Source organism: Saccopteryx bilineata, chromosome 5 (assembly GCF_036850765.1).
Source record: "Saccopteryx bilineata isolate mSacBil1 chromosome 5, mSacBil1_pri_phased_curated, whole genome shotgun sequence".
In the NCBI taxonomy this organism is placed as follows: domain Eukaryota; kingdom Metazoa; phylum Chordata; class Mammalia; order Chiroptera; family Emballonuridae; genus Saccopteryx; species Saccopteryx bilineata.
Genome location: NC_089494.1, coordinates 206,488,891 through 206,498,343, shown reverse-complemented (window position 1 = coordinate 206,498,343; position 9,453 = coordinate 206,488,891). Strand labels below are relative to the sequence as shown.

At 46.0% G+C, this 9,453-nt stretch overlaps 2 pseudogenes; one reads left to right on the top strand and one right to left on the bottom strand.

Annotated features, from left to right (window-relative positions):
- Window positions 1-470: 470 nt before the first annotated feature.
- On the bottom strand, window positions 471-1,063 carry LOC136306626 (DNA/RNA-binding protein KIN17 pseudogene; annotated as a pseudogene).
- Window positions 1,064-4,419: 3,356 nt separating this feature from the next.
- On the top strand, window positions 4,420-5,879 carry LOC136338043 (RNA-binding motif protein, X-linked 2 pseudogene; annotated as a pseudogene).
- Window positions 5,880-9,453: the final 3,574 nt, after the last annotated feature.

Sequence of the window (9,453 nt, the reverse complement as noted above, 5' to 3'; positions counted from 1 at the left end):
AATAAATCCATTTGTTTTATGCAAAAGAAACATTCTAACACAGCAGAGTCTTGTAATGCCTTGGCGAACACCAATTTTATGCTTTAGGATTTTAATATGCTAACAAATTTTCAAACTCAAACAAGTTTAGAAATGTCTCTATAATGAATTCTTTCAGCTATGTGTCCTTTTAAAGAGCCAGTTTCCATGACTGTCGGAGCTGAAAAGGTCTTCTCATTGATGGATTCTAAGATACCTTCATTTCCTCTGTGGCCTCCTTTTAAAATGAGAATTCTTTTTCCTGGTGCTGGAATTACTGTTTCCAAAGGAGTCTGGTCAAGCTTCAGCTTGTCTCCAAAGTCAATTATCTTTACAACAGCTGGATCATTTGTCAGATACTTTGCTAACAATGCTCTTTTTCTTAGGCTTTTCTCTCTAAGTTTTTTGGTTATAATTTTCAGCATGGTTTCAGGCCGCAGCCAGCGGTCTGGTCAGGCAGCTCTTTCCTTTTCCTCTTCAATCTCCACGATTTCATCAAGTGCAGATTTCTTTGTCTTCTTTCCTTTGGTTGAGCTAAGCTCTGGGGAGATTCTTTCTGTTTCACTGATGCTGCAGTCTCTACCACCTTCAATGAACTTGGTCCCTAAAAAGGTGATTTGGAAGATGTTGCTGTTGAACTACACGTTCCTTTATTCAAATTAAATGTCACTTTCTCTTCATTTTCTCTGATTAATTTTGTAAAAACCAGGGTCTCCTGTTCTTTCCCTTCCAGACCTCTTTTCATTTGTTCTTCAGTGAATTTGGCAGCTTTTTCTTCATCATCGCGGCCCTACTGCTTTTGTTCGAGTCCCAGGGGCTGTCGGATGTTTCTGAGTGCCTGTCTATGTACTGAATATACCAGCCTTGTGGTGTCACACCGCTTCGCACGACCTTCTCTGCCCAGCCACTGGCTAAAATCGCTCAGAGCCTCCCTCAAAGTGGCATTCACATGGAGGTGCTCTCAGTGGCTGAAGGACTCATTGCAAAAAATGTTGTGAACTTTATTCATGCCGAAGTGTCTCCTGAGAAGTTCTGGAAAGTCATTTCAGAATTCCTCTAGAAATCCATAAACTGCTGAGGATTTACTAAAACCAGCAGTGGTTTTCCTTTCAGGCATCTGCTTCTGTTTAACTCAAATGGCTGGTGTATTTCCCTGCGCGGAACCAATCCTTTAGGAGTGTGGATGTGTGAGCTGTGTTGTCCAGGGGTTACCCAGACCAAGCAGCTTCCCCTCACCCACCTTGAAATTAGTGCTATGGTCATGAGACTGGTGACCACAGCAAGTGACCAGTTGGTAGTGAACAACTCTCCTCTGAAGCTTGTTTTATGTGAGACTAGTCTGAACATGGCTGTTGTCAGCACAGGACTGAGCACACTTTGGAAGGGAGGCCTCGTCCTCCCGTGGGTACCTGTAGCACTGTGGAGGAAGGAACGCAGACACCCAGCTGTGACTGGAGGTGCTCAATCAGTGGCAGTGCACAACTCCCCACAGAGAAGGGTGAAGGAAAGCTAGCTGGGAATTAAATCTGACTTTTACATCTGACTTTCTTTCTCCAAAATAACTTTGAAAACAATATTACAGTGGACTTCATCATTGATCTAAACTCTTCATTATAATGCCCTTGTGGGTTTAAATTTATGTGTCTCACGACAGCGCAATCTTATTCAACTAGGTGATAGAAGTTTCCTGAAGAATCTAAATATGGAGTAGCAGGAAAGCCCTATAGATGATGTCACATAATGTGGTCTCACTTCCCTAAAGTGATGGCCTGGTGAAAAACAAGACTATGTTTTGAGAGAAAGAGGAAGCTTGGAAAAGTCCAGGATGTTTTTTGGTCCCTCCTACTGCTGGTGAGGTTTCTGAAGCAGTTTGGCAAACTTTAGATTAGGCATAATCAACTAAAGGAAAAGCCATAACTGTATAAAGATATCAAATTCTTTTGTCTATTTAGTTTTTTTGTCTTCCTAATTCACTTAATCTTTGGGCCTGGGCTCTAGGAACCCCCCCAGGTAGGAGGTGGGATGTGGTATAAATGGAACAATTTTGTGATCTTGTCTAGTTCTCTGAAATCAAGTTTTTTTCATCCCTAAGAATTTTCAGCTTGTACTTGAAGGCATTTATAGAAAGCTTCTAGATCAAAGGTCTCTGAGCACTGGCTCCACAGAGAACTTACAGGAAGCTTTAGAATAGTGATGTGCACGACACATATCATATGAAATGCAGTATAAGTCGCATATGTAACTTTAGGTGTTATAACAGCCCCAATAATAAAACAAGCAGAACTTAGTATTAATCCAATAGATAAAATGTTCATCATTTCAACATGTAATATGAAAACCAATGAACTTGTATTTTCAGTACTAACTCTGAAGTCTGGTATGTACTTTAAACTGACAGTACAGCTCAGCTCAGATTAGCCCCATATCAAGTGCTCAATGGTAAGTGGCTATCAAGTTAGATTAGATTAAAGAAAAGGTAAATCGGGGGCCTACTATGCCTCTTAAATGTTTTTTGCCATCTGTTCCAGAGAGATGATGGTCTAAAATGACTTGCGTAGAATGTAGTTTCAGTATTTCTGGCAGGAGAGTAGAAGCATTTCCAGAGGTAAGTTCCCAGGAACCAGAACATTGAAACCACTTAAGCTTTGCACTTGGACTTTGTCAGAATCACTGCTGTTTACATTTTTATTTTTATTTTTAATTTTTTTTTTATTCTGAAGCTGGAAACGGGGAGAGACAGTCAGACAGACTCCCGCATGCGCCCGACCGGGATCCACCCGGCACGCCCACCAGGGGCGATGCTCTGCCCCTCCGGGGCGTCGCTCTGCCGCGACCAGAGCCACTCTAGCGCCTGGGGCAGAGGCTAAGGAGCCATCCCCAGCGCCCGGGCCATCTTTGCTCCAATGGAGCCTTGGCTGCGGGAGGGGAAGAGAGAGACAGAGAGGAAGGAGGGGTTGGGGGTGGAGAAGCAAATGGGCGCTTCTCCTATGTGCCCTGGCCGGGAATCGAACCCGGGTTCCCCGCACGCCAGGCCGACGCTCTACCGCTGAGCCAACCGGCCAGGGCTACATTTTTTTTTTTAATTGTAGGATTCCTTTTCTATGAAATGTCCAGAATAGGTAAACCCACAGAAATGGAAAGCAATTGGTGGATGTCAGGGATCAGGATGAGAAGGGCATGGAAATAACTGCTTCATGGGCACAGGGTTTCATTGTGGGTGATGAAAATGTTTCAGAATTGGATACAGGTGGCGGCTTTACAACACTGTGAATGTACCACATGACACTGAATTATTCCCTCTAAAATGCTCTATCCAATTGCGCTATCCGGTCAGGGTGGGACAGGCTTTTAGTAACGAATGGGTGAGCATCTTTCCTAAGATGAAGTATTTTCTGAAATACTCTCAAACTGTGTTCCCCAGAACCTTGGATATTCTCTGGGCCTTTGGGGCAGTAGGCTAGGGAAGAAGTTCTGCGTAGAGTCTCGCCTGCTGCTCCTGCAGCAGGTTTTTCTTACCTTGCTATGTGAGAATATTCTACAAAAAGTGTGGTTCATAAGCCACCAGTTTGATTTCCAACATTTAACATTGGCTCACCTACACGGAGATCTGTGTGGTTGTAGACAGCTACCTTCTAACATCCCTCCGAAGAAACTACAGCTTCTCCCAGAGGCACAGGTTTACTTCACCTGTTTCCAGTTTCTATTATGGAATTCCCTCGCACCTGAGTTCTCCTGCTATCACTTTTTCATTGCTTAATACTTGACATATCACAATTCAGATAGCACAATCTTAGGGAGATTTGCTGCTAAGAAATATGATACATGGCAACACCAGTCTCCTAGGCAAGTAGCCATTGGTGTGGAACAGCTCTAGGTAAACCCTAGATTCCAAACAGAAACCTACAGAATGAGTTTAATCCAAAGTGGCCTTGACACAATTGAGGTATTTTAGTTAAGGCCACGCTAAGGGCGTATGTAGCCAAACAGCTGAACGCGCGCCCCCTGTCGACCCAAGCTGCACTTGACAGGAAAGCACCGGTACGCAGGGCGGCCGCCCCTTTGTGTTTGCGCCCAGAGACGTACCTGTCATTGTTCCCCACTGGACTACAGCCTCTAAAGAGGAAGAGGCTTATTTTATTAATATTTGGGCCAGAGCTTGTCGAATATTAAATCCGGCATCGTTGGGCACAGTAACGTACACAGGAGGCGATCAGTAAGGCGATCAGTAAATACTTGCCAGATGCCTACACGAACGAATGAATACCTGGCAAGAATGAGTCGGCCTCCTACCACGCCCACCTCCTAGAGGACTGCATTTCCCCGCGGGCCTGGCATCATGGGCTCCCGTGAAGTACCGGAGCGACAATACTTCCCACCGACCCCTATTCGTCTTCCCCAGTCGACGCCGCAGTGTTTCATGGGAAAGGTAGTTCTAAGGTTTGTTGCCCCGCCCCCAGCAAACGGAGGCCAGACTACACTTCCCAGCAAGCGGCGCACCGGCCTGGGAGGACTGGCAGCGCTGCAGAAGCCAAAGAGGGTGTTGTGCCACGGTGGACCCTCTACAGCCCGAGTTTCATGCAGGTTCGGTCGCAGGGCCTCCGGAAGACGGCTGGAGACCGCCTGGTACGACTCCGGAAGAGAAGAATTTCTTGAAGAAATCCTAAGTCCGGAAGATGAACTCTTTAACTAAAGTGAGGCTGATCAGTGAGCTGAATGAGCGTGAGGTCCAGCTCGGGGTGGCAGATAAGGTGTCTTGGCACTCCGAGTACAAAGACAGCGCCTGGATCTTCCTGGGAGGACTTCCTTATGAACTGACGGAAGGGGACGTCATCTGTGTGTTCTCACAATGTGGGGAGATTGTTAACATCAATCTGGTGCGGAACAAGAAGACTGGGAAGTCCAGGGGGTTCTGTTTCCTCTGCTATGAAGACCAGAGGAGCACGATTCTGGCAGTTGACAATTTTAATGGGATCAAGATCAAAGGAAGAACTATTCGAGTGGATCATGTGTCTAACTATCGGGCACCTGAGGACTCAGAAGAAATGGATATTGTGACCAAAGAGCTCCAGGTTATAGGCCGTGGGGCTCCAACGCCCTCACTAAATTCATCTGAGGGCTCTGAAGAGGACAGACCCACCCAAAAGCAGAAAAAGGAAAAAAAGAAACGAAAGAAAGGCAAAGAGACGACTGATCAGGAGGAACTGGCAGAGCCTTCGGCCTCCTCTTCAACTCCCAGAAGCAGGACGGTAAAGGACGAGGATGACCCTGGGTCTAAAAAGCAGGGCAGCAAGAACCCAGAAAGGGGGCAGAAGCCAGAGCACAAGGAGGTGCGGAAGCTGCAGCCCAGTTACCCTGAGCTCGGGTCATCCAGCTGCGGGGAAGCCGGGGGCCCGGGAGAGGGAGCTGAAGGAGAAGTCCAAGCAGGAACACAAGTCCTCAAGCAGAAGAGAAGAAAGAGAAGGGAGAAACAGTGTCAGAAACAGAAGTCAAAGCTCAGATACACATAGTCTGCACGAAGGGCGTTCTGAGAGACATAGCCATACAAGTAGAGGTCGTAGTGGAGGTAAATCCCATGTGCCTAAAATCCCCGGCACCCCTAACACCCGGACCCCTGGAATGGCAGTGACCTTATACGTCACTGAAGCTGCAGCCCAGCAGCTAGCTGCTCGGTAGAATTGAAAATGAACTAAATTTTAAAAATGCAGTCGAATTTAGTTATGCTTTAAAATAAAAAAATCATAAAAAAATTATTAATATTTTTATTTATTTTATATAGAAGAGGGAGAGAAGCAGGGGAGGAGCAGGAAGCATCAACTTCCATATGTACCTTGACCAGGCAAGCCCAGGGTTTCAAACCAGCGACCTCATATTCAAGGTCAACACTTTATCCACTGCGCCACCATAGGTCAGGCAAATCACATATTAAAAAAAAAAAAAAGAAAACTCAGGTACTCTTTTACTGTTTCTGTATTTAAAATCTGAGGCTGCAATTTTTAATTCCTTGAATATTAGTCATTGAAAGAGCTGTAGTTTCAACAGCCAAAATTCTGGAGTTCTTTGCAAAATCCATTTGTCCCTGGGAATATGCTTAGTATTCTCAGGGTATGTATCCTTAAACTGGGTTCATAGGCCCTGGCCGGTTGGCTCAGTGGTAGAGCGTTGGCCTGGCATGCAGGAGTCCCAGGTTCAATTCCCGGCCAGGGCACACAGGAGAAGCGCCCATCTGCTTCTCCACCCCTCCCCCTCCCCTTCCTCTCTGTCTCTCTCTTCCCCTCCTGCAGCCAAGGCTCCATTGGAGCAAAGTTGGCCTGGGTGCTGAGGATGGCTCCATGGCCTCTGCCTCAGGCACTAGAATGGCTCTTGTTGCAACAGAGCAACGTCCCAGATGGGCAGAGCATTGCCCCCTGGTGGGCATGCCAAGTGGATCCTGGTTGGGCGCATGCAGGAGTCTGTCTGACTGCCTCCCCGTTTCCAGCTTCAGAAAAAAATACAAAAAACTGGGTTCATAAATATGGCCCTTGAATTTATGGCCCCAACTAATGATGAGACGTCCAGGAAAGGGGAAATAGGAAGTAATTCTAGAATTCTAATCATTGTGCTAGATGTTTAGAACTCTCCTGTGACCTTCTCAGTTGGCAGGTAGACCCAAGAGTAGAGAAGTGTGCCTTAACTAGGTTTAAACAACTTGATATGAATGTGATGATAATTCCTAATATCAGCTCACTCTCACCCCATCTTTTCCTGTTTTTGAAAATTTAAACTTATTGGTGGTGTATATATATATATATATACATATTGTATACATATATATATATATATATATATATATATATATATATATATTTTCATTTTTCTGAAGCTGGAAACAGGGAGAGACAGTCAGACAGACTCCCGCATGCGCCTGACCGGGATCCACCTGGCACGCCCACCATGGGGCGACGCTCTGCCCACCAGGGGGTGATGCTCTGCCCATCCTGGGCATCGCCATGTTGTGACCAGAGCCACTCTAGCGCCTGAGGCAGAGGCCACAGAGCCATCCCCAGTGCCCGGGCCATCTTTGCTCCAATGGAGCCTTGGCTGCGGGAGGGGAAGAGAGAAACAGAGAGGAAAGCGCGGCGGAGGAGTGGAGAAGCAAATGGGCGCTTCTCCTGTGTGCCCTGGCCGGGAATCGAACCCAGGTCCTCCGCACGCTAGGCCGACGCTCTACCACTGAGCCAACTGGCCAGGGCTCTGTATATATATATTTTACATATATATAAGTCAAAAGTAGGTTGTTGGTCAAATAAATTTGTAAAATATGATTTTTATGTTTGCTCACTTTTATTTTTACAAAATGATGCTGGGCAGCGCCAGGTATATGTGGTCTGTGAAATTGCAAATTATCTTACTGCTTGGGAAGGGTCATTGTTTTGCTAATGTTTGCTGGAGGAGGGGTCTTTATGGGCCCAGGTAGTTTTGCAGAGAGAGAAAAAGGAGAAGGAAAAAGAAGCCATGTTTGCAGTGAGAGGAAAGAATGCAGAATGCTGAAGAAAGAAGCCATGTTGGCAGGGAAAGAGAAAGTGTGCAGATGGGAACCAGAGGTGAGAGGCTTTGTGAGCTCCGCTGAGACTGGTGGGCCTTTGATTCTAGGAGAAACCAGAGAAGATTCTCCTGGTTATGGAACCGGAGAATGTATCAGTGTTTTTGGGAGCCCTGAATGGAATGGGAAGTGTTTTTCCCACTGTGTGTATTGCTCGCCTGCCGGGAGCGAGCTAGGATTAAAAAAGTAATGGCCCACCAGTTCTTGGTCCCGTTGTTTCATTACCATCTGCCCAAATTCAATGAGAACCTGCATATGACTGGCCATGATGGTGGCCTTTGGCCATACAATCAATAAATAAAACATTAAAAAAAACTAAGTGTAGAAGATACAAAATAGGCATGTACAAAATAGGCATGAAGAGAGAAAACCAAGGGTTTAGGAAGAAGGAGCATACAATACTGACAGGAATGTAAAAGATTCTGTGCAGAGACAAGAAAGAGGGAAAGAAAGGAAGCTCCAAAGACCAAAAAAAAAAAAAAAAAAAAAGGAGGGGCTGCAATGGGGATTAAAATATGGAAGGGAGAAGAATTAATTTTGGAAGCCAGTGAGACCAGGCAAATTCAGTGTGGAATAGCTGTTGGAGAAAGCTTGACAGGGAGTTTGGGTCTTTGGTGTTAGTCCCATATTTGTCAAAGCTGTGCGACTTGGCAAGTTACCCTCCTGCTCTGGAGTTAACTTTCCTCTTTATGAAATGAGAGGGTTGAGGGAGTGACTGTGTGTGATTCATTGTAGCTTTGCCATTCTCATTCCAAACTAAGAAAATGCTAATCAAGACTCAATCTTCTGAGAAAATGTTATTAAATCCTAGACTAGAGGACTGTTGTTGTTCTATTTGTAATCTTTTACATTTACATTTCCTTTACATTATTACATTCAGTCTATAGCTAGTCAAGTCTGTCATTTTTTTAAAAAAATATTTTATTTATTGATTTTAGAGCGGGAGAATGTAAGGCTAGTGGCTGCCGCCATCATGGCCACGCAGATTCTCACTGGATTCGGGCAGACGGAAAGGAACTATGTGATCCAGAAAATGGTGGGCCGTTCCATTTATTAAAGTCTCGTAGTGGGGGACGAACAAACTGGCAGGGAAGACTGCTTTCCTCTCTCTCAGGGCTCCCAAGCCCTGACTCATTCTCCGGACTCTCCTGGACTCACAGGCCCCCACCAGCCTCAGCATTCCCCAGCCAAACAGGCTGGGGCAAAATCTCAGGGCTCCCAAATCCCTCAGCACTCTCTCTCTGGACTCTCTAGCAAAATAGGCTGGGGGAAAAACCCCTTCTCCATCCAGCAAACAGTAGCAAACAGTGGCCCCTCCCAAGCAGGAAGGCAATCTGCAATTTGCAATCTGCCGCCCTGAGGGCAAGTAACACAGCCTTCCACAGACTACACACATGGCATGGCCCTGCGCCAATGCAAAATACAAGCAAGTAAACCTGACTCACTTGTTTACCCAACATTCCACTCCTTTAGGATTGCTCACTTCATAATCTACACCACAGGTATCCCTGTGTGAGGAGTGAGGTATATTACATAAACAAACAGACTACAGCAACAGCACAAGGTACACAATTACAACAATGACAAAGGTACCGTCCACAATGTCTCCCTGAGCTCTCTGCCCAGGACATAAACTGGAAGCCCATTCCTAGCCCCCTGCTCCACAGTAGGTGGGCCTCTATATTCCAGGGCTGTGTCCATGAAAACCTTAAAGTGTCGTTGGTGCATCTCTCCAACTGGATGAGAGCAGCTTTCTGGTGCAGAAGGGCCTCCACCAGACCTGCCCTGCCCTCCATCAGAGTCTCTCATGCTGTCCAAAAGCAGCAGTCCATTCAACAAGGGAGCCGGTGCCCCAC